This window comes from Hevea brasiliensis, chromosome 11 (assembly GCF_030052815.1).
Source record: "Hevea brasiliensis isolate MT/VB/25A 57/8 chromosome 11, ASM3005281v1, whole genome shotgun sequence".
Taxonomy (NCBI): domain Eukaryota; kingdom Viridiplantae; phylum Streptophyta; class Magnoliopsida; order Malpighiales; family Euphorbiaceae; genus Hevea; species Hevea brasiliensis.
This window is the reverse complement of record NC_079503.1, coordinates 81,508,882-81,535,276: the sequence shown is the minus strand read 5'-3', so window position 1 is coordinate 81,535,276 and position 26,395 is coordinate 81,508,882. Positions and strand designations below refer to the sequence as shown.

General features: G+C 35.1%; 2 non-coding genes across 2 annotated transcripts; both read right to left on the bottom strand.

The window, feature by feature from the left end:
* Positions 1-4,129: 4,129 nt before the first annotated feature.
* On the bottom strand, positions 4,130-4,236 carry LOC131171044 (small nucleolar RNA R71). Its single transcript, XR_009141799.1, has one exon. It is a non-coding gene; the product is annotated as a small nucleolar RNA R71 (small nucleolar RNA).
* Positions 4,237-6,879: 2,643 nt separating this feature from the next.
* LOC131170739 (small nucleolar RNA R71) lies at positions 6,880-6,986 on the bottom strand. The gene has a single exon (XR_009141507.1). It is a non-coding gene; the product is annotated as a small nucleolar RNA R71 (small nucleolar RNA).
* Between the last annotated feature and the right edge of the window lie 19,409 nt (positions 6,987-26,395).

Below are 26,395 nucleotides of genomic sequence, written 5' to 3'. Positions count from 1 at the left end.
TACTATATGCCCATGTATTGCTAGACACGTGTCAGATTGGATAGATTGGCATGTTAATAGGGTATTGTTTTAGTAGTACTGTGTAAGGCTTTATGCCCGTATTCATGGCTTTATGCCCACACTCATGGCTTTATGCCCGCACTCATGGCTTTAATGTCCGATTATATGTTATCATGGCTTTTTAGCCATACTGACTGCATATGTGGTTGACATTTTGCGTCCCATGGTATGACAGCCCGAGGCACTGCGGTTTCCAGTGCCAATGACCCGTTATCCAGTTTAGTCAGCCTGTCATAAGTTACCTAGACAGTGTAAATTATTGAAATTATTTAAGAATATTATTAATTAAAAACATTAGAAAGTGTTGAATAAAATGAGGAAAAAGATTAGCAATGGAAACATAACTGAATCAAGTAGTACAAATGAAATTTTCAGAATTGTAGGAACCGAAAATACAATACTCCTAGAATTAATTTGTATATCGAATATTATTACTGTATAAACTCAGCACTTCCAAAGAGAGACAAAATAGAATATAAGATAGTTGATAGTAGAAATATCATACCAAATTTAATTGATACCCGAGGATCTAAATTATACTTTAGAATTATACTTCAGTCTTTCTTATTTGTATATATTATTTTCTTGTTATATTATTGCACCACTAAGTAGAAATGCTTAGCATGATGGATTTATTTCCTTCGCACAGGTACTAAAGCTAAAACCCAGTGGATATTTGACTAGATTTTTGGAGTTCAGATCTGCAGAAGTGTCAGAAGTGTTCAAGTTGTCATCTCCTCAGCAATGCATGTAGATAGGGCTCACAAAAGTTATTTTATGTATTTACAATTAGTTATTAATTGCAATGTAAATTATAGTATTGTAATTAATTGTATATCATATAAATTATAAAGTTTGAGAATTTTGATACACAAATTGAGTATGAATGGACATGTATGCAAATGAGTTATAGGAAATGAATGTGTGATGAGATGATTATGAAAATAACTGATGAGATTTTATTGCAAAAATATTGTTGAAATTTCAAGCAGGTGAATAGTGAAATATGCTAAATAGTAATAGAAACAGGGGAAACTCCACTGGTTTCTCCATAGAAAAATAATTGATATTAAAATATAATGAGAACAAAATTTTTCAAGGAATAAAGTAAGATAAAATAGGATGCTCCGGCACCAAATGTAGCACACCTTGCTCGGCTACATTGCAGACGAGTGAGGGGTGTTACACAAATATTCAAATTAGATTGACAAATCAAATTATAAATTTTCACCTTTATTTTAAGATTAATTTTGTTTTTATCAAAATTTGTGTTTATAATTTATATTCTTTTTTCTAAATAGTAATTTCATGAAAAAAAATAAAATTATAATCTAAATAATATGTTGATTATACCTATGGTGTATGCTCAAATCGTATACATGATTCATCTAGTCTATAAGTATCGTATATTGTAATAAAGAATAAGGATGAATCGAACACGCTACTTAATTCAATAGTTGAAAGCATTTCATTTAATTGCATGTATTAGGTTTAAATTTCCACTCTTCTATTTTTCTATAAATAAAGAAAATGGATATGTATTAAAAAAATTGATATGGCCTTGTTTGTGGGCTATGATTAGGTCCTGAAGCCATGCTTACAAATCGATAAAGAGTGCTTTATGGATAAATGTGAAGAGAAAGGCATGAGAATTATTACATTCATTTCATATAAGCATGTTAAAGTAGTTTTGCATTCATTTTGCCTTTATTATTTTAGTGTTTTTATGCTTTTAGTCTTTATTTTAGCTAAAATTTTAATTTTAGTTATTTGATATTTGATTTTTGATATTTTGATGTTTTTAATTGGTTTTTCTAGTAAATTGAAGGCCATTGAGGCATTAGGAGATGATTTGGAGAAATTTGGAAGCTTGAAGAATGGAAAAAAAGTTAAAGAAATTAAGTTTTGAAATCCAAGCTTACCGAGATTTGATTGAGATATTGCTTAAGAAGTTACCTATGGCATGTCATATTACTTAGCCTATGACGTAGGGCAAGTCACAAGTCAAACGTAGCTGAATTCAAGCAACTTTAGAATTTTGGAAACCAAACTTATCGAGAATTGCATGAGATGTTACTAAAGATGTTGCTGGTGGCATGTCATGGTGCTTAAGGTATAACTTAGGTAAAGCTAAAAGTCAAACGCAACAGAAATTCATTGAAAAATAAGAACCTGCTGAGATATGTTGAAGAACTTGCTTAACCCTGTGTCACTAGGTAGTGCAACGCTTGGAATCTTGCTTGAGATGTTGCTTAAGGTTAAGCAACTCTGTCAACAATCACTCCAGAAACATGAAATCACATACTGACTTAGAAATTTTTACACCTCATCTCCTATCCATTCATTTGTTCTTATGCATTTTTAGACCTACATTAGGGTAACTTTTGGGACCATATAAAAGCATTATTATGTAGTTTTTTCCCTAAGATTAAAAAAAGAGAAAAACACAACAAGGAAAAGGAAAGAGGGGAGGACGCCATTGATTTCCTGGGCAATTGGCTGCTAGAGACATTTGGAGCTATAAAACCCCGAAATCTTGGATTCTTATACATGGGTTTTTCTATTTTAGCTTATTTTTATGTTTCTCTTTTCTTCCTTATCATTTTCTCTTGTAAATATTACCATGAGTGGGTAGATGCTTTAGATTTTAGAGTTGAGAATTATGTTTTAGATTAATTTGTGAATTTAGACTGGTTTATTCCAGATTTTTATATAAATATGAGTTTTGATTCTTTTCCTTATGTGCCTATTTTACTTGCTTAATGTTGGTACTCATTGGGTATTGTCTTAATTTTTGATTGAAGGACTAAAAGGTGAAAATCATTGATAGATAATCAAGGATTAAAACTTAAAATCACCTAGATTTAAAAATAAACTAGGAGTTTAAGGGGATTCATTGATTGGTTATAAAACTTAATGGGTTTTAAGTAAATCAAATATCATACAAAAGTAGGTTTGGTTTTCTTGAAATACTCTTTGATTTGCTTGAAAAAGATATCAAAGGACCTTAGAATTAATCACCTTCAAGCTTTATTTTCTCTTAAAATTAGATGAACTAAGATAAATCCCAATTAATTTATACATAAACCCCAACTTTGAAATCATTTTTATCGTTAATTAGTCTTCGATTTTAATTACCCATTGCTAAGTTAGTTTAATTGCATCTAGATTAAGAATTTATTTGCCTTATTATTTGCTTATTTTTGTTTACATTTACCAATTTTATTAAGCTTACTTACATTTGTATTTTATTTCATTGACCATTAGCCCAAATAATCACTTCATTCGCGGTTTGGTAATCAAATGCAAATTATAACGATACTTTACTTATCATTTTATTACTTGATATGGCTTGTATGCTTGCAGATAACCAACATCAAGTTTTTGGTGCCATTGCCGGGGATTTGATTTTTTTTTTATATTGAACGAGTATTTGTTTGGTTAATTTAGTTATTTTTAATTTTAATTTCTTTTATAATTTTACTTTGAGAATTTGTTTATTTTATTTTTCAAGTTCTTTTATTTTATGAGAAGAACAAAAAGTGAATTCTTTGATCCAGAAATAGAGAAGATAGCTAAAGCCTTAAGAGTAAAAGCTAAAAGGAGAAAAGCACAATTTAGAGCTCAACAATAACAACAAAGAGAATAAGAGCAAGAGCAACCACAATAAGTAATGGCTAACGACAACAACAATGCCAACAACCATTCTATGAAGGATCATGCCTATACTAACATTAGGGATTTCATGCCTAGTATCGCAAGACCAAGAGTAGAAGCCAATAATTTTGAATTGAAGTTTGCACTTTGTTAGATGGTATAACAATCACAATTTGGGGGAAGTACAAGTGAAAGCCCATATGTGCATTTGGCACATTTTCTTGAGATCAGTGATATGTTAAAGATAAATGGAGTTTCTGATGATGCAATTTGACTTAGATTATTTCCTTTCTCTTTGAAGGATGACCAAGCTAGAGAGTAGCTACATTCTTTGCCAACAAGTTCTATCATAACATGGGATGAACTTTCTTAAGCATTTTTAACTCAATATTTCCCACCAAGCAAGATAGCTAAGCTAAGAAATGAGCAGACTTCTTTCAAACCTAGAGATGATGAGAGCTTATATGAAGCATGGGAGAGATACAAGGATTTGCAAAGGAGATGTCCACACCATAGGATTCTTAAGTGGATGCTTGTCCAACACTTTTACAATGGTGTTTCTCCAGCTATTAGGAGTACAATTGATGCATCTTCTAGAGGTGATCTTATGGAAAAATCTTAAGGTGAAGCTTTTTCTACTTTGGATAAAATTGCTTATAACAAGTACCGGTGGAATTGTGAGAGGATTGAGATAAAGAAACCAACTAGTATGTTTGAGCTTGATGCCATGAATATGATTAATGCTAAGTTTGATGCTTTGTTGCACTCATTTCATATAGGCATTTTAGAGTAGTTTTGCATCCACTTTGCCCTTATAATTAAGTGTTTTTTTTATGTTTCTAGCTTTATTTTAGTTTATTTGTTAATTTTAGTTAATTGATATTTGATTTTTGTAATTTTGATGTTTTTAATAGGTTTTGTAGTAAATTAAAGGTCAATGACATATTAGGAGATGATTTGAAGAAATTTGGAGCCTTGAAGAATGGAAAAGGGTTGAAGAAATAAAGCTTTGGGAATTAAGTTTGTCGAGATTTGCTTGAGATATTGCTTGAGATGTTGCTTATGGTATGCCACGCTGCTTAGTTTATAATGTAGGGCAAGTTGTAAGTCAAGTGCAGTTTAATTCTAGCACCTTTAGAATTTTCAATATCAAATCTATAGAGATTTGCATGAGAAGTTGCTTGAGATCCTACTTAGGGTATGTTACACTACTTAAGATGTGGCTCAGGTCAAGCTGGAAGTTAAGCATAAGCAAAAAATTCATTGCAACACAAAACCTACTGAGATTTGCTTAAGATATTGCTTAACCTATGCAGATGAGTAATGTAAAACCAAGAATTTGCTTAACATGTTGCTTAGGGTAAGCAACTTCATCAGTAGGAAACTCAGAGTGTGAAAAGCTTTGTTGACCTGAAAATTTTTACACCTTATCTTTTATCCATTCATCAGTCCTTATACATTTTTAAACCTACTTTAGGGTAAATTTTGGGACCATATAAAAGCATCTTTTTCTAGTTTTTGCCCTAAGAAGAAGGAAGGAGAGAAAAATCACAAAAATAGAAAGGAAGGAGAAACGCCATTACTTCTGGACAGAGGAGTTGCTGCCACCATTTTTGGAAGCTCCATAATTCAAAGATTTTAGGTTCTTCTACCTATGTTTTTCTATTTTTAGTCCTTTATCATATTTTTCTTTACTTTTTCATCATTTCCCCTTGTAAATATCAACATGAGTGAGTAGAATCTATATATTTCAGAGTTGAGAACTATATTTTAGATTAATTTGTGAATTTAGACTGGTTTATTTCAGATTTTATATAAATATGAGTTTTGATTCTTCTCCTTGTTTACCTATTTTACTTGCCTAATTTTTATACCTATTGGGTATTGTCTTAATCTTTGATTAAAGGATCGAAAGGTGAAAATCATTGATAGATAATCAATAATTAGAACTTAAAATCACCTAGATTTAGAAATAGACTAGGAATTTAAGAGGGTTCATCGATTGGTTATAAAACTTAATGGGTTTTAAGTGAATCAAATATCATACGAAGGTAGGTTTATTTTTCGTAAAATACTCTTTGATTTGCTTTAAAAAGATATCAAAGGACCTTAGAATCAATCATCTTCAATCTCTATTTCCTCTTAAAATTGGATGTACCAAGATAAATCCCAATTAGTTTATACATAAACACCAACTCTTGAATCATTTTTACCATCAGCCTTTAATTTTAATTACCCATTATTAATTTAGTTTAATTGCATTTAGTTTAAGGGTTTATTTACTTTGTTATTTCCTTATTTGTTTAGAATTGTCAATTTCATCAAGTTTATTTACATTTGCATTTTATTTCATTGATCATTAGGCCAAATAATCACTTCATTCATAGTTTGGTAATCAAACACAAATCTTCGTGGAAACAATGCTTGACTTATCACTTTATTATTTGATACGGCCCATATACTTGCATATAACCACACATCAAGTTTTTTGCACCATTACCAAGGATTTGATTTTTGTTTGATATTGAACGATTGTTTGTTTGGCTAATTTGGGTATTTTTATTTTTAATTTTCTTTGTCATTTTACTTTTAGAATTTGTTTATTTTAATTTTTAGGTACTTTTATTATATGATAAGGGTAAAAAATGAAAAAAAATCAATTTATTCTTTGACCCAAAGATAAAGAAGACAGCTAAAGCCTTAAGAGCAGAATCTAAGAGGAGAAAAGTAGAATTTAGAGCTCATTAACAACAAGAAAGAGAATGAGAGTAAGAGCAACCACAAAAAGCAATGGCTAATAATAATAATAATAATAATAATAATAATGCCAATAATCGTTATATGAAGGATCATGCTTATCTTAACATTGGGTATTTCATGCCAAGTATCACAAGGCCAAGAGTAGAAGCTAATAATTTTGATTTAAAGCTTGCACTCTGTCATGGTACACAATTTGGGGGAAGTCCAAGTGAAAGTCCACATGTGCATTTGTTCAAGATAAATGGAGTTTCAAATGATGCGATTCTACTCAGATAATTTACTTTCTCTTTAAAGGACTAAGCCAAAGAGTGGCTACATTCTTTGCCACCGGGTTCTATCAGAACATGGAATGAACTTTCTCAAGCATTTTTAGCTTAATATTTCCTACCAAACAAGATAGATAAGCTAAGGAATGAGCTAACTTCTTTCAAACCTAGAGATGATAAGAGCTTGTATGAGGCATGGGAGAGATACAAGGATTTACAAAGGAGATGTCCACACCATGGGATTCCTAGGTGACTTGTTCAACACTTTTATAATGGTGTTTCTCCAGCTATTAGGAGTAAAATTGATGCATCTTTTAGGGTGATCTTATGGAGAAATCTGAAGATGAAGCTTTTTTTGCTTTGGATAAGATTGCTTATAACAACTACTAGTGGAGTTGTGAAAGGAATGAGATCAAGAAACCAACTGGTATGTTTAAGCTTGATGCTATGAATATGATTAATGCTAAACTTGATGCTTTGAGAAGGAAGATGGATAAGCTAAGTATAAAAGTAGATTCTTCAGTTGGAGGTTCAAGTAATTCAGCAGATGTTGGAGTTGCAAATGTGCATTGTGCTACTAATTTTCCTTCATTTGTTCGAGACTTTTCAAGTGAACAGGTAGATTATGTGGGGAACTACAATCAAAGGCCAAGTGGTAACCCATTTTCTACAACTTATGATCCAGCATAGAGAAATCACCCTAATTTCTCTTGGGGAGGTAGACAAGAACAACACCAGAATTTTTAGCAACCTCCTGGATATCAACAGCATCAGAATTCTGGCAGAATAGAGGGCCTCCTCTTGGAATTCCTAAACCTCATAATGCACTTGTTCCATCATAACCACAATAACCTCCACCACAACAAGCATAACCAGAAAAGATAGCTAGATTGGAAGCTATGATTGAGACTCTACTAGCAAGCCATCAAAGTCAGTAGGATATAATTTCTCAACTAACATCTCGAATGGATCAAATGGCAACACATAACAAGATGTTAGAGAATCAAATAGCTAAACAGGCGAGCTCTTCAAATGGCAAAGCATTTGGGAAGCTTCCCAGCCAACCAAAAAATTCAAGGGAGCATTGCAAGGCTATCACATTGAGAAGTGGCAAAATATTGGAGAGTGGAGAATAAAAGGTTGAAGAGAAAGTTGAGGAAGAGAAAACTAGGGAGGGAGATAAAAAAAAGCTGAAGCTGAGGTTAGAGTTGAAATTGAACAAGAGAGTTCAATATAAGAGAAGGAAAGTAAAGAGAAGGAGAGTAAAAAGGAAGAATCTAAATATGTGGCACCCAAGGCTTACATTCCACCTTTACCATTCCCACAGAAATTTTAGAAAGCAAGGTTAGATAAACAATTTGGAAAGTTTTTAGAGGTGTTGAAGTCTTTGCATGTGACTATTTCTTTTACTGCTGCCTTAGTACAAATGCATTCATATGCCAAGTTTTTGAAGGAAATTCTATTTAACAAGAAGAAGTAGGAAGAATTTGAGACAACAGCTCTTATAGAAGAAAGCAGTGCTATCTTGCAAAATAAACTTCCACCTAAATTAAAAGATCCTGGTAGCTTCTTAATACCATGTCACATTAGAGATGTCAGTATACATAAAGCTTTATGTGACCTTGGAGCTAGTGTTAGTCTAATGCCTTTGCCTATTTAGGAGAAGATGAAGATTGGAGAAATGAAGCCTATCTCCATTTCACTACAGTTATGTCACACCTTACCCCTCTGTAAGGCATAACATGATCCCGTAGAATACTTAATGAACTACCGATAACTCATTAAGTACCCTACAAGGGATTTTAAAACAATTTTCTTACATTTTGGAAGTGGTGAGCATTTTAGTAAGAATCAAAAACCATTTATTCAAAGTTTAAAATACTAGTACAAATTTTGTCCATTTAAGTTTTGCCGCAAATTTTATAAAAATTTTGACAGAGTTCTGTTTGTAATTAGAGAAAACCGTTCTTCAAATACCTGAGAAAAACACTTCCAAAAATTATTCTCAACTCCCATCCACCAACAATCTCAAATCAACCCAATTCAAATCACTTCAAAGCAAATTCCACAATGTAATCAAAATTGATCATCACAAGATATTTAATAATTTCATTCACACGGCATAAAACATGAAATTCACACGTACAAATATTTAATTTACAGAAGAAAATCCAAAATAATATTATTACAATTTATCAACAACTGCTCAACTTTCATTGATACATACACATTTCTATATTTACATCAAAATTATTTACAAGGGTATAAAATAATACTCGTACAACAGACTGATGTAGTTCTCAAGTTAGTAGCAGCTCACTCTGCTGCCTTCTCCTTACTCTTATCTGCGACAGCAAAATAAGCTATCGCTGAGTATAAAATACTCAATGGTGCACAATAAAAATTTGAAATACAATATATAAATCATTCATTGATGAAACACAATTTGAATACTTCTCAATCACATTTCACAAATATCAAAACTCATAAAAACACAATTTAGTCAAATAATTTCATAAACACAGTGTTGCCAAAATCATATACAACTTAAGCCATGATGCAAAATTTCCGATCAATGCCGTGTTGTACACCACGACAAAGCAATCTCAACCCCATTAATCGAAAGCAATGAGGGAGGTGGCTAGCTAGCTAATGAGTACTCATCCGATCTCAACCTCAACTGGCAAGCCAGAGAGGGAGGAAAATAAACGATCTCAACCCCATAAATAGAGGAGGAATAATGTGATACTGTCATGCTAAGTGTGAACATAAAATCATTTCAAAACAATTTATTCAAACAATTTATGAGAAATCTAATCAATTTCCAAAGTCACATTTACGATTATAAAATGGCAACACAGTATATACTTAATCAAAGAAGTCAAATTTTTGAGATTAAAATATTTAAACAATTATTATTGTGCACAAACCTGACTGAAGTCGCCTCTAGGCCTTGACTCAGTCTCTTCGAGTTTCCAAGTCTTTTTCAGCTGAAACACACAATTTCATAGTGTTTCAGTACCATAACTTAACATAAGTCCGAAAATAAATTTAACTTCATTTTTTCCTAGTTCTATTGCGTTAATTTCGACGTTCTCGAAGTTTTTGTGTTTTGGGTTACTATTCACTACACTATTCAAGTCAAATTGTTGACTTTCTAAGGCTTAATAGGTATGGGAACTCCAACTTCACCCACATACCACATTTTGGTCATTAAATTTGTTGGTTTTGGTCATTTTCTCAAAGCTTAAATCCTTTTGGCCAAATTGTCAAATTTTCAGTTTTGGTGCTCCTAGTTGCACTGTTCCATTGGTCAATCTACTATTGGAATTTGGCAAAACTTCCTTCATAGAAAATGTTCCTTAATGTCTTAAGTTTATTCTCATTTTTGGATCACCCCAATTGGAGTTTTGTAGCTCAAGTTATGGCCCTTTGAATCAGGGCTGCCGGATGGAAAATAACCCAGATTTTCTGGTCAAAGTTTGGTGCTGGCAGATTTGGGTCACCAACTTGGGGTGGCCAAATGGCTTGGTTGCTGGCAGAATCTGGACTTGTGTTCTTCATGAAAGTTTTAGGTCTATATGTTATCTAACCACTGGTAAAATTTCAGATCAATTTGACCTTCCTAGCTCGAGTTATGACCAAATGAACAAATACTGTTCATTTGGTCAGTTTGTACAGTGGCAGACTGCTCTTAACCAGCTTTGGTCAATTGGTTCACCAGGTTTTGGTCAGTTTTTGGGCATGGTTCCTTAATGAAAATTGTGTCATTTTATGTCTATTTTCATCCCCAATTGGTGGCATATCAATTGGACTTGTAAAATTTTCGTTTTGGTCCTTCAAAGTTGGTTTGGTCATGCTGCCAGCAGCATGACCATTCACCCTCCGAATTTGGTTTTCATTCCAATAATTCCCACACATCTCTTTTGGTCATTATTGACCATTTTTCACTTCATAATAGGTCAAAGTCATCATTTATGCATTTCTCCAAAATTTGCCTCAAAACCCTAGGTCCAAAACCCTAACTCACTTAATTTGTTACATTTCATCACATTTATGCATTTCCATCATACTACCATACTCATGTAAGTTTACTAACACCTTTTAATCATTCAAAATACATCAAACTCTCATACATCCATGGCTGGCCAAAATTTCAGTAATGGTCCCTCACATTTTTTTTTTTCATTTCTTTAATTCTAAGCTCATTTCAACCATTACATATGCATTTAAAATGGAAAAGTAACAAATTAACATACTAACCTCAACTTAAAGCTTCAAATAACTATCTTAACTCTTCTTTCTTCTTGTAATCTTCTTCTTAAGTTGCAATAACAAGCTCTAGGGAGGTTTTTAAGGGAGTTATTTGGATTAAGTGAAGAAAATTAAGCTTAAATGTAAGCTTAAATGGAGGACCATTCATGGAGGAACTTGGGAGGAAAGTGGGGCGGCAAGGAAGAAGAAAGAAGAAGAGATTTTCTTTTTTTTTTTCTTTTGTTTTCTTTATTTATTTTAGGTTATGGAAGACCACAAAAACCTAATTAATTAATTTATTAATTAATTCTTTTATGACATCATGCATGAGGTCATGCATGATGTCATCACCTTTTTAATTTTCATTTTCCTCTTTTTTTTTTTCTATTTTTCTATTTTTCTATTAGTTCTTTAATTTAATTCTCGATTTCGAAATTTTCTTTTCTCTGATTTTATTTGACAGTTAGGTCAGGAGTCAGCTTTTGGGATCAATTGACCAAATTGCCCCTCGCCGGTTCATCCCGGTTTATAAATAATTCCATATTTCTTCCGGCTCCCTGACCTAATTATTTGACTGGCTTAACAGTTCTTTTTCGTGATTTTCTCTTTTCCACTGTGTTCATAAGGGTCCTAAGGACTGCGGCGTCACATTTTACGGTTCGAAATTTGAGTTTAAAATGACTTCGCAGTCGTTCCCGAGGAGGTCACCCATTGCTGTGACTCTCGGCTCGTTTAACTTCTTATATTCTATTTTTCTTATTTATACTTAACTAATTGGCAATTACTAATTATTTGTGTTTATGGCTTCTCAAGTTGTCTTTAGTATGGTTCTAATCTCCTTAATTGTCCGGACCGACACCGGTCACCGAAATAGTAAGATATACCAGGCTATACAAATAGGGGTGTTACAATTCTCCCCCCCTTAAAATAAATTTCGTCTCGAAATTTTACAGTATCGATCTCAACAATTTGTGGGTGTTGTCTCCTCATGTCCTCCTCTCGTTCCCAAGTAGCTTCTTGGCCCGAATGATGGTTCCACAGCACTTTTACCAACGGTATCTGCTTATTTCGTAGCTGCTTCACCTCATAAGTTAGAATCTTTATGGGTTCTTCTTCATATGTGAGGTCTGGATTCACTTCAATTTCTTCTACTGGTAGTACATGAGATGGGTCTGATCGATACCTCCTCAACATAGACACATGGAAGACATTATGTATCTTCTCCAACTCTGGAGGTAGTGCTAAACGATAAGCCAAAGGACCCACTCTTTCCAATACCTCATATGGCCCAATAAAACGAGGACTTAGTTTCCCCTTCCTGCCGAATCTCATAATCCTCTTCTAAGGAGAAACCTTGAGGAAAACTTTCTCACCCACTGCATACTCAATATCCCTTCTTTTCAAATCAATATAGGACTTCTGACGGTCTGATGCAGCTTTAAGTCGATCTTTGATCACCCAAATTTTCTCTTCAGTCTGTTGAACAATTTTGGGTCCAATCATTTTTCTTTCACCCACATCATCCCAACACAACGGGGTTTTACATTTTCTGCCATACAAAGCTTCATATGGAGGCATCCCAATGCTTGATTGGTAGCTGTTGTTGTAGGCAAACTCAATCAAAGGCAAGTGTGTATCCCAACTACCCTCAAACTCAATCACACAAGCCCGTAACATGTCCTCCAAAATCTGAATTACCCTCTCAGACTGGCCATCTGTCTATGGGTGGAATGCCGTACTGAAGTTCAATCTAGTTCCTAGGGCTCTCTGAAGACTACCCCAGAATCTAGAAGTGAACTTAGGATCTCTGTCTGATACAATGGATACTGGCACTCCATGCAGTCTCACAATCTCGTCAATGTACAACCTGGCCAATCTGTCCAAACTGTAGTCCATTCGAACTAGCAGAAAATGAGCAGACTTAGTCAGTCTGTCAATAATGACCCACACTGCATCATGACTGTTCTGTATCCTCGGAAGTCCCATTATAAAATCCATTGTTATTCTCTCCCATTTCCATTCTGGCACTAGTAGTGCATGTAACAACCCAGTTGGTACTTGATGCTCTGCCTTTACTTGCTGATAAGTCAGGCATTTGGATACAAACTCTACCACATCTCTTTTCATACCCATCCACCAGTAATGCTCCTTTAGCCCTCTATACATTTTTGTACCACCAGGGTGCATAGCAAAAGGAGACTCATGTGCTTCCTTCAAAATGATCTGCCTCAAATTAACATCATTAGGAACACACATTCTGCCCTGGTGTAACAGTAAACCATCATCTCTGATTGAGAACTCTGGTTTCCTGCCTTGCCGGACTTCTTCCAACAGCTTTTGATACCTTTCATCATTCTGAGCAGCCATTCTGATCTGATCAATTAACACTGGCTGTACATGCCATGCAACTGCTGTCTGCCCATCATCATTAATCTCTAAACTGGCATGTAATGATCTCAACTCATGTACCAAAGACAAAGGAGTAACCTGTAGACTTGCCATAGTCTTGCGACTTAGGGCGTCAGCCACAACATTAGCTTTCCCTGGCTGATAGTCTATTAGACAATCACATCTCCTCTATTTCAAATTCAACTCTTTCTGGGTGCCCAAATACTTCAAACTCTTATGATCTGCGTAGATGTAACATTTCTCCCCATACAAATAATGCCTCCAGATCTTAAGAGCAAACACAATTGCTGCAAGCTCCAAGTCATGTGTTGGATAATTCCTCTCATGCGGTTTCAGCTGGCGTGATGCATAGGCAATGACATTTCGATCTTGCATCAACACACAACCTAACCCGTTGTGAGAAGCATCGCTGTAAACTGTATATTCTTTACCCGGTGTAGGTAAAGTCAGGACTGGAGCCTCAGTCAAACATCTCTTCAATTCATCAAAACTTTGCTGGCATTTGTCCGTCCACTGAAATTTCACATCCTTTCTAAGTAGCTTAGTCAATGGAGATGCCAACATGGAGAATCCCTTCACAAATCGACGGTAGTATCCAGCTAACCCCAGAAAACTGCGAATCTCTGTGACATTTCTGGGTGGTTTCCAATTAAGGACAGCTTCAATCTTACTAGGATCTACCTTAATACCCTCTACTGATACTATGTGCCCCAAAAGGATATCTCCTTCAGCCAAAATTCACATTTCGACAATTTGACGTATAGTTGTTTCTCCCTCAAAGTTTGTAGTACAATTCGCAAATGTCTATCATGCTCTTCTGCATTCCTCGAATAGACCAATATATCATCAATAAATACCACAACAAACTGATCGAGGTATGGTCTGAAGATAGTGTTCATCAGATCCATAAAAGCAGCCGGAGCATTAGTTAACCCGAATGGCATGACCAAGAACTCATAATGGCCATAGCGGGTTCTGAAAGCAGTTTTAGGAATACTCTGCTCTTGTACTTTCAGCTGATAATAACCTGATCTCAGGTCAATTTTGGAGAACACAGCTGCACCTCTCAATTGATCAAATAAGTCATCAATGCAGGGCAATGGGTATCTGTTCTTTATTGTTACCTTATTTAACTGCCGATAGTCAATGCATAACCGGAGAGTGCCATCTTTCTTCTTTACAAACAATACTGGCGCTCCCCAAGGTGACACACTAAGGCGGATGAAGCCCTTGTCAAGCAGCTCTTGCAACTGTATTTTCAATTCTTTTAGTTCTGCTGGTGCCATTCTGTATGGTGTTATGGAGATTGGGTCCACACCAGGCATAACATCAATTTCAAACTGCATTTCTCTTTCTGGAGGTAATCCTGGCAATTCATCAGGAAACACATCCAGAAAGTCACATACAGTAGGAATGTCCTTCAGTGCTGGACTCCCCACTTGGGTGTCTATCACATGTGCCAAGTACGCCTCACACCCTTTTCTAATCATTTTCCTGGCCAGTGCAGCTGAAATGATGTTTGAAGGTAATATGTAACACCCTCCCGGTAACCACTCCGTACATTCTACTGTTCCGGTGACCGGTGTCGGTCCGGACAGCTAGAACGTCCGGAAAAATAATTAAACTTAAGTGAGGGACCAAAATTAACTCAAATATTAATAAGAAACACTTAGTAAAAATTTTAAAAATAAAATACAACCAAGTCAAACGAGCCAGTGCCCAAGCGATGGGTAACCGGAGGGAAGTTGCGGTTCTCGCAACTAGGAGCCCTAGACCCGGGGGAAAAATTGTAAAATAATTTTTGGGACTCCAGAGAAGGGTTACTGAGGTTCCCATGGCATTAGAATGCCAAGAAAATACCTAGAAAAATTTTTCTATCGGTACAGACAATTTTGACCCGTTAAGCCAAACGGAGGGCATTTTGGTCATTTCGCCTTCAGAGGTGATTTTTGGCCGACTTGTCCAGTTAAGTAAATAATTATTATGATCTAAAATGTGAATAAATATTGTTGAAAATTGAATTGAAAATGATTAGAAAAGAAAAATTAATAAAATGCCAAATATGATATCATTATGATGTAATTAAAAAAAAAAAAAAACTCCACCCAATTAAAACTTGGCAAGCACTCATGAAAGGATAAAAGGTGATAAATTAAAATAAAAAAAAAAACCAATTCATCTTCTTCCCTTAGCATGTATGGCCGAATCTCTCTCTACTCTCTCTTCCTCATTTTTCTTCTTCTCCCAAGCTTAAATTTCCCACAATTCTCACCATAAAAACCCTAGCTCCCAACATTAAAAGTTGATTTTAGACCTTGATCAAGTGTTTAGTAGCAAAAAAAAAGGAGGAGAAGTGAAGGTTAACAAGTTGGGAATTTTATCAAATAAGGTTAGTGCATATTAACTTCCTAATCTTGTTTACTTATTGAAATTTAGTTTGAAAATGAATAAATAATTAAGAAATTGAAGAAAATCATGTGTGAAATTGAGAAGAAAATTTTGGCCAGCACTTATAGGATGAGGAATTGATGAGTTTTATTGGGCTAAAATCTAAATACAAGCTTAGATAATGACACATGAATGATTGATGACCTTAATTGGGATGTGTTGCATGATTCATGGATTGGAAGCTAGGGTTTTGAGAAGTAAAAATTGACTTGGCTTATCAAACTGTTAAAGAACACTCTAATGGGCAATAAGTGACCATTTGAGGTATGTTGACCACAATTTGGACTGAAAAATGGTATGGCAAAGTCAAGGTGTAAGCTGCCCTAGGACAGCAGAAATGGACTGAAATTTCAGTCCAATTACACAGCCATAACTTTGGCTGTGTTAGTCCAATTGATGTTTGGCCAATTGGACATGAAACTAGGCTTATAATGGCACATTTTTGCTGTAGAAACCATGCCCAAAAGACCAAAGCAAGAGGACCAAAACTTGGCCCCAATCCGGACACACTGCAACAGCCCCTGCAGAATTGACCAAATGAACAGTAACTGTTCATTTGGCCATAACTCACTTTAGATTTGGTCAATTGACCTGAAATTTTTACAGCAACAAGTTAAGACATATACAAACAACTTTTATGAAGGAACCTACCCCAAATTATGGCCATAACCTAACCCAAATGGAAATGGCAGTCACTGTTCATGTTACTGTAGATATGGTAATTTCTGCAGAATGGAAATCCGGCCAGCTGTGGTTTTTGGGCCATATCTGGAGCTACAAAACTCCAAATGGAGTGATTCAAAAAAGGAAATTCAACTAGACAAAATAAGGAACAACTTTCATGTTTGTCATTTCTTCAAATTCTCACTGCAACAGGGCCCAATGGAACAGTAAAGTTGGGTCTCCAAAACTGAAATTTTCTGCCCTTTTGGTTTTAAGTTAGAAATGGTAATGGTGACCAATTCTAACAAGTTTTAAATGTAAAATGTGGTATGTTGGGAGTGCCAAAGTCAATGTACATATTTTCTATCCAAAAGTCAACATTTTTGTTGACCAATGAGGTGAATAGTGACACCAAAACTTGAAATGCACAAATTGAAGAATTTAAAAGTTTCAAATGCCCTAGTATACCTAACATGATTGGTTTGGATAGTTTGGCATGCCAATAGGGTTCAGTTAGCAGTACTGCACATGGCAATATGCCATTCTGTGATTTCATGGCTTTTAGCCATTATGACCTTGTATTGAGCTTTGGCCTTGTGCCTGATGTTGTCACAGCTTGTTAGCTGTTCTGTTGCACACCTGGAGATGCATATGTGACCGATGGTGTGATGGCCCGAGGTACTTGATACCCAGTGCCAGTTTACCCATTTATCCAGTCCAGTCATCTAGTGTAGGTTACTTGGGGCAACTACATGAATGAAAGAGGACAAAGTTAATGAAATGAATGGATATACATATACAAAACAAAGAAAACATGCACATGCAATACACATTTATTTTCTGTTATTTCTTGTTATTTTATTATTGCACCACTAAGCATTATTGCTTAGCGCGTTACTTTTGCCACGCGTAGGTTCTGGAGATACAGATCGTGAGCCCAGTAGACCGCAGACTGGGTGAGTCCATCCGGCGATTACGCACGATGTCCGTGTCACCTCGTCACCTGCAGTGCATTGGTAGGACACTATATGTCATTTTGTCATTTTGTAATTAAATTTTTATTTTCTCATATGTATTTGGGATTTATGTAATGTATTTTGAGGTTCATGTAAATAATAAAGATTTATGGTTATGTATGGAAGAAATTTGAGTATTTAATTGTTGTTTATATATGAGAACCCTGAGAAAGGGATGTTTGAGAAATGAAAAGGTTGTTGAGACCTGAAATTGAAAAAAATGTTGAGATCTTGATATTGAGTTTTGTGATGATATTGGAGTTGAGAATGAATGAATTTATTTATTGGAAGTGTTTTTAACAAGTTCCGAAGAACTGTTTTCTCCATTTTTAGCCGGTACTCCGCCGGATTTTCTATAAAATTTCCAGAACCTCAAATAAATAAAGAAATTTGCTAAGTGGCTTAAATAAAGTATATTTCATAAATTATATGCAAGAGCTTGATATAAATTAATTAAGGTATATTAGAGTGTGCCGGTACGCCGTGTGGCATTACTTACTCGGGTATACTGTACACGGGTAAGGGGTGTCACATAATAACTGTCTCTCCCCATGTATTACTACATCACCATACTGAGGAAGACCAAAAGTGACTGTCTTCAGTCTACAGTCAATCATGGCGTGATGCCTGGCTAACCAATCCATGCCCAAGATAATGTCATAATCTCTGAAGGGCATTTCAATCAAATCAGACAGAAAAGTGTCCTTGGATCACCAAAGGACAGTCCCTATATAGCCTATTTACCCTGACCTCCTGGCCTAATGGACTAGTTACTAGCATATCATAGTCCATTGGTACACACTGAATAGCAGTAGAACACATCACACTGGCACTAACATACAAATGTGTGGAGCCAGGATCAAATAACACATACACATCTTGGTCAAGGATGGAGAAATTACCAACTACAACATCTGATGTTTCAGCCTCTTCTCTCTGACGCATGGTATACACTCTGACTGGTGCGCTACTGGATACTGGCTGGTTTACAGTGCTTTGACTTCCAGGGGTGTTACTAGGACCCCTACCTCTGCCTCTACCTCTAGCAGCTGACTGTGACCCTCTAGGTGCAGAAACTTAGGCTGATCCTTCAGAGGTAGTAAAAGATCCAGACCGGCGTGGACTAGTGCAATCTTTAGCGAAATGTCCGCTCCCTCCACAGTTAAAACATGCATCGGTGGCCTTGAAACAAACCCCACCATGAGTTCTACCACAAGTTTCACACTGCCGGACTGATAGAGCTCCTCGGGGTGTCTGCTGGTCTCCGACTGCACCGGGTGGTCGTTGGCCGTAAAAATCTGCCTGCGGATCTACGGGAGCTGGATCCCCCAAACTGTTTTCTCTTTCCAGAACCACTCTCAGATGTTTGTCCCGTAGTCTTTTCAGTTTTCTCTTGAGGACCCTTCTTCACTGCCCCTTCTGATTCTATTCTTTCTAGTTCCAGGGCCTGTGAGATCAATTCAGCAAAATTCTGATGTCTGAAACCCACGACTTGCATCCTTAGATTCAGCCTTAACCCGGATTCAAACCTCTTACATCTGTCTCTGGGGGTGGAGACTAAGCTTCCAGCATAGTGGCTTAGCCTTGAGAAGTCTCTCTCATACTCTGCTATGGTTCGGTCCCCTTATTTCAAACTCAAAAATTCTTGCAACTTCATATCCACATATGCATCGGGAACCCATTTCTGTCGAAACTCCCTCAAGAAGTCTATCCATGTAAGGACTGGAGGTTCTACCAGGCTGTGGGGGATGGTCTTCCACCATTCATACGCATTCCCTTGCAACAAGGAAACAGAATACTCAAACTTCATCTCTTCCGTACACTGCAGTTTTCTGAAAACTCGTTCCATTCTTTCCAACCACTGTTCTTCCTCCAGTGGATCCACAGTGCCTTTAAACTCGGTGGCCCCAAATTTCATCAATTTTTCATATTGCCGAGTCGTGGTTGTGCTAGGTGCATCGCATTTGAGCTTGGAGTGGCACATTACCTGCCATTTACTGGAGGAACACAGCCATCTGCTGTACAAATTGAGCAGGGAACTACGGTGCTGGAGCAGGAGCTGGAGTGGCTGACCCACTCACATTCTGGAGTGCTGGGGCTTCCCCTTGAACCTCAGCCTCAACAGATTGTTCTTCGGAATGATCTCCTCCTTCCATTCCGTTTTTCACAAATTTTCTACTTCCTGAGATCAAACACAAGGAGGTTGACCTCCGTCAGTGAATATTCATGATGTAAATATGTCATATGTATCAATTAAAGACACTTGAGCAGTTGTACTTATCAATAAAATGTTCATACACATAGTCAAAATTTATTGAAAAACCAGGCTCTGATACCACTAAAACATGTCAGACCTTACCCCTCTGTAAAGCATAACATGATCCCGTAGAATACTTAATGAACTACCGAACTTCACCTACCGATAACTCATTAAGTACCCTACAAGGGATTTTAAAACAATTTTCTTACATTTTGGAAGTGGTGAGCATTTTTGTAAGAATCAAAAACCATTTATTCAAAGTTTAAAATACTAGTACAAATTTTGTCCATTTAAATTTTGCCACAAATTTTATAAAAATTTTGACAGAGTTCTGTTTGTAATTAGAGAAAATCGTTCTTCAAATACCTGAGAAAAACACTTCCAAAAATTATTCTCAACTCCCATCCACCAATAATCTCAAATCAACCCAATTCAAATCACTTCAAAGCAAATTCAACAATGTAATCAAAATTGATCATCACAAGATATTTAATAATTTCATTCACACGGCATAAAACATGAAATTCACACGTACAAATATTTAATTTACAGAAGAAAATCCAAAATAATATTATTATAATTTATCTACAACTGCTCAACTTTCATTGATACATATACATTTCTATATTTACATCAAAATTATTTACAAGGGTATAAAATAATACTCGTACAACAGACTGATGTAGTTCTCAAGTTAGTAGCAGCTCACTCTGCTGCCTTCTCCTTACTCTTATCTGCGACAGCAAAATAAGCTATCGCTGAGTATAAAATACTCAGTGGTGCACAATAAAAATTTGAAATGCAATATATAAATCATTCATTGATGAAACACAATTTGAATACTTCTCAATCACATTTCACAAATATCAAAGCTCATAAAAACACAATTTAGTCAAATAAATTCATAAACACAGTGTTGCCAAAATCATACACAACTTAAGCCATGACGCAAAATTTCCGATCAATGCCGTGTTGTACACCACGACAAAGCAATCTCAACCCCATTAATCGAAATCAATGAGGGAGGTGGCTAGCTAGCTAATGAGTACTCATCTGATCTCAACCTCAACTGGCAAGCCAGAGAGGGAGGAAAATAAACGATCTCAACCCCATAAATGGAGGAGGAATAATGTGATACTGTCATGCTAAGTGTGAACATAAAATCATTTCAAAACAATTTATTCAAACAATTTATGAGAAATCTAATCAATTTCCAAAGTCACATTTACGATTATAAAATGGCAACACAGTATATACTTAATCAAAGAAGTCAAATTTTTGAGATTAAAATATTTAAACAATTATTATTGTGCACAAACCTGACTAAAGTCGCCTCTAGGCCTTGACTCAGTCTCTCCGAGTTTCCAAGTCTTTTTCAGCTGAAACACACAGTTTCATAGTGTTTTAGTACCATAACTTAACATAAGTCCGAAAATAAATTTAACTTCATTTTTTCCTAGTTCTATTGCATTAATTTCGACGTTCTCGAAGTTTTTGTGTTTTGGGTTACTATTCACTACACTATTCAAGTCAAATTGTTGACTTTCTAAGGCTTAATAGGTATGGGAACTCCAACTTCACCCACATACCACATTTTGGTCATTAAATTTGTTGGTTTTGGTCATTTTCTCAAATTTTGGCCAAATTGTCAAATTTTCAGTTTTGGTGCTCCTAGTTGCACTGTTCCATTGGTCAATCTACTATTGGAATTTGGCAAAACTTCCTTCATAGAAAATGTTCCTTAATGTCTTAAGTTTATTCTAATTTTTGGATCACCCCAATTGGAGTTTTGTAGCTCAAGTTATGGCCCTTTGAATCAGGGCTGCCGGATGGAAAATAACCCAGATTTTCTGGGCAAAGTTTGGTGCTGGCAGATTTGGGTCACCAACTTGGGGTGGCCAAATGGCTTGGTTGCTGGCAGAATCTGGACTTGTGTTCTTCATGAAAGTTTTAGGTCTATATGTGATCTAACCACTGGTAAAATTTCAGATCAATTTGACCTGCCTAGCTCGAGTTATGACCAAATGAACAAATACTGTTCATTTGGTCAGTTTGTACAGTGGCAGACTGCTCTTAACCAGCTTTGGTCAATTGGTTCACCAGGTTTTGGTCAGTTTTTGGGCATGGTTCCTTAATGAAAATTGTGTCATTTTATGTCTATTTTCATCCCCAATTGGTGGCATATCAATTGGACTTATAAAATTTCCGTTTTGGTCCTTCAAAGTTGGTTTGGTCATGCTGCCAGCAGCATGACCATTCACCCTCCGAATTTGGTTTTCATTCCAACAATTCCCACACATCTCTTTTGGTCATTATTGACCATTTTTCACTTCATAATAGGTCAAAGTCATCATTTATGCATTTCTCCAAAATTTGCCTCAAAACCCTAGGTCCAAAACCCTAACTCACTTAATTTGTTACATTTCATCACATTTATGCATTTCCATCATACTACCATACTCATGTAAGTTTACTAACACCTTTTAATCATTCAAAATACATCAAACTCTCATACATCCATGGCTGGCCGAAATTTCAGTAATGGTCCCTCACATTTTTTTTTTCATTTCTTTAATTCTAAGCTCATTTCAACCATTACATATGCATTTAAAATGGAAAAGTAACAAATTAACATACTAACCTCAACTTAAAGCTTCAAATCACTATCTTAACTCTTCTTTCTTCTTGTAATCTTCTTCTTAAGTTGCAATAACAAGCTCTAGGGAGGTTTTTAAGGGAGTTATTTGGATTAAGTGAAGAAAATTAAGCTTAAATGTAAGCTTAAATGGAGGACCATTCATGGAGGAACTTGGGAGGAAAGTGGGGCGGCAAAGGAAGAAGAAAGAAGAAGAGATTTTCTATTTTTTTTTTCTTTTGTTTTCTTTATTTATTTTAGGTTATGGAAGACCACAAAAATCTAATTAATTAATTTATTAATTAATTCTTTTATGACATCATGCATGAGGTCATGCATGATGTCATCACCTTTTTACTTTTTCATTTTCCTCTTTTTTTTTCTATTTTTCTATTAGTTCTTTAATTTAATTCTCGATTCTGAAATTTTCTTTTCTCCGATTTTATTTGTGATTAGGTCAGAGTCACTCTGGGTCAATTGACCAAATTGCCCTCGCTGGTTCATCCCGGTTTGCAAATAATTCCATATTTCTTCCGGCTCCCTGACCTAATTATTTGACTGGCTTAACAGTTCTTTTTCGTGATTTTCTCTTTTCCACTGTGTTCATAAGGGTCCTAAGGACTGCGGCGTCACATTTTATGGTTCGAAATTTGAGTTTAAAATGACTTCGCAATCGTTCCCGAGGAGGTCACCCATCGCTGTGACTCTCGGCTCGTTTAACTTCTTATATTCTGTTTTTCTTATTTATACTTAACTAATTGGCAATTACTAATTATTTGTGTTTATGGCTTCTCAAGTTGTCTTTAGTATGGTTCTAATCTCCTTAATTGTCCGGACCGATATCGGTCACCGGAACAATAAAATATACCAGGCTATACAAATAGGGGTGTTACAAGTTAGCAGATAAGTCTATTAAATTTCTAATTGGGGTGATTGAGAATGTGCCTCTAAAAGATGGAAAATTTTACATACCAGTGGATTTTATAGTATTAGAGATGGAAAAAGATGTGCACATTCCTATCGTTCTTAGTAGACCTTTCCTTACTACTACTGGAGCTGTGATTGATGTAAAGAATCGAAGGGTTATATTGGAAGTTAGGGAAGAAAAAGTTGAGTTTAATTTGCTTCACGCAATAAAAAAGAAATATGATTGAGATTCATGTTTGAGAGTTGATGTGATAGATAAGTTGGCTTAAGAAGTATTCAAAAAGCAACATCTTGAAGATCCCCAGCCACATTTCGGAGATGTATGATGTCCATTTTTTTTACTTTGTTAAGGATATTATGAAAGTATTCATGGATGATTTTTCTGTGTATGGTAAATCTTTTAATGACTGCTTATCTAACTTATCTAAGATTTTATAGAGAAGTGAAGTGTTTAATTTAGTTTTGAATTGGGAAAAGTGCCATTTTATGGTACAAGAAGGAATTTTTTGGGGACATCTTATGTTAAACAAAGGTATTGAGGTAGACAAGGCAAAGGTAGAAGTTATTGAGAAAATACCACCCCCAATATTTGTGAAAGGAGTGAGGAGTTTCTTGGGACATGCTAGATTTTATAGAGGATTCATTAAAGATTTTTATAAAATGTCTAAACCTCTCACTAATTTATTAAGTAAATATGTGGAATTTAATTTTGATACTAATTGTATGAATACTTTTTGTAGGATAAAAAAAGGCTTTGATATATGATCCTATTATATAGCCACCTGATTAGTCATTACCTTTTAAGTTGATGTGTGATGCAAGTGATTATGCCATTAGGGCTACTTTAGGACAAATAAAGGATAAGAAGATGTATGCTATATATTATGCAAGTAGGACTTTGGATGATGCTCAAGTGAATTATGCTACCATAGAAAAAGAATTTTAGATAGTGGTATTTGTAGTAGATAAATTCAAGTCTTATTTTATGAGGTTAAAGGTAATAGTACACATATATCATACAGCTATCAAATACTTTTTATAAAAGAAAGAGCTAAGCCTAAGTTGATAAGATGGGTACCACTCCTTCAAGAGTTTGGTTTAAAGATTTAGGACAAGAAAGGAGCAAAAAATGTGGTAGCTAATTATTTATCTAGATTGAGGCAAGAACAAGGAGAAAGTTTGGGGAAAGAACTTCTAATTGATTATTACTTTCCTAATGAGCAGCTTTTGCCAACTATTAGTGCAAAATCCCTTAGGATGCAGATTTTATGAATTATTTGGTATGTGGAATCCTTCCACTTGATTTGACAGGGCAACAAAAGAAGAAATTTCTTTTTGATGTTAGAGATTATTATTGGAAGGAGCCATTTTTGTTCAAAAGATGTGGAGATGGCCTAATTAGGAGATGTATAACTGATGAGGAGATAGAGGATGTGATTAGAGATTGCCATTCTTCACCATATAAATGTCATATGAGTGTTTCAAAAACTATAACAAAAGTACTTCAAGAAGGGTTCTTTTGGCCACATATTTTTAGAGATGTGAGAAATTTTGTGAATTCTTGTGATAGCTGTCAAAGGATAGGAAATATCTCTAAAAGAGATGAAATGCCGCTCCAAAACATATTGGAAATGGAATTATTTGATGTATGGGGTATTGACTTTACAGAACCTTTTCCGTCATCCTTTGGGAATAAATATATATTGGTTAGAGTAGATAATATGAGCAAATGGGTTGAAGCTATATAATCTCCAACCAATGATGCTAGAGTTATGGTCAAATTTCTAAAGAAGTTCATTTTTACAAGATTTAGAGCTCCACATGCCATTAAAAGTGATGGAGGTTCTCACTTTTGCAACCTTGAATTTGAACAATTATTGCAAAATATAGAGTTAAGCATAAGGTTGCAACACCATACCATCCACAAACTAGTGGTCAAATGGAGATTTCAAATAGAGAGTTAAAAAATGATTCTTGAGAAGACAATGAATAGTTCATGAAAAGATTGGCCATTAAAGTTAGATGATGCTCTTTGGGCCTGTATAACAACTGTTAATACGGGAAAGCTTATCACTTGCCTTTGAAGTTGGAACATAGAGCTTATTAGGCCATAAGGACAGTGAATTTTGATTTGAAGGTTACTAGAGAAAAGAGAATGTTGCAATTGAATGAACTTAAGGAGCTTAAACTTGATGCTTATGATAATACCAAGCTTTACAAGGAAAGAACTAAGAGATGGCATGATAAGCACATTAGGAAGAGAGAATTTAAGGAAGGAGATGCTATTATTTTGTTTAATTCTAGGTTAAGGTTGTTTCCTGGAAAATTAAAGTCTAGATGGTCAGGGCCATACACAGTTATAAAGGTATGTCCATACAGGGCTGTTAAAATAGGGAACAAAACTTTAAACACTTTTAAGGTTAATGGCCAAAGACTAAAATATTATATTGTTGGAGAGCGCACACAGAAGGTTGGAGAGGTTTCATAGCTTAGTTCCCTAAATGGTGGTGTTTAAGTGAATTAAAGTTGAAGGTCAATCTAAAGACCTTAACTTAGCACTTCTTAGGAGGCACCCCAAGCTTATCCTTTTATAGTTCATTAATTTTCTTTTTTTCATTTTATTTTAGTTTTTATGCTCATTAAACTCAAAAGTGACATTTGTTTATCTTTTGTAGGTCATTTATGAAGATTGGACAAATTGAAATTTGTTACAAAAGGAAAGAATTGAGGGCCAACAAGTATAAAAAAATTTCTGCATTTTTCTTTATCCTTGTGAATAGTAACATTCCTAAACTGGCACTAATTTGCTGATATTGGAAATTTAATTGATAACACATATTTAATTGTGTGTTTTGTGCAATTTTATCAAATGCAACTCGAATGAGGATCAATCTTGATATTTTAGACTGATGTGAACTTTATAAAAGTGCAAAAATTATGTTTGTTGAATTTTATCTTTTAGTGTATATATGGTTTTCAATGTTTGTTAGAAAATTTTTATGTTTTTATTCATGTTACTATTTATTCTACTATTCATGCT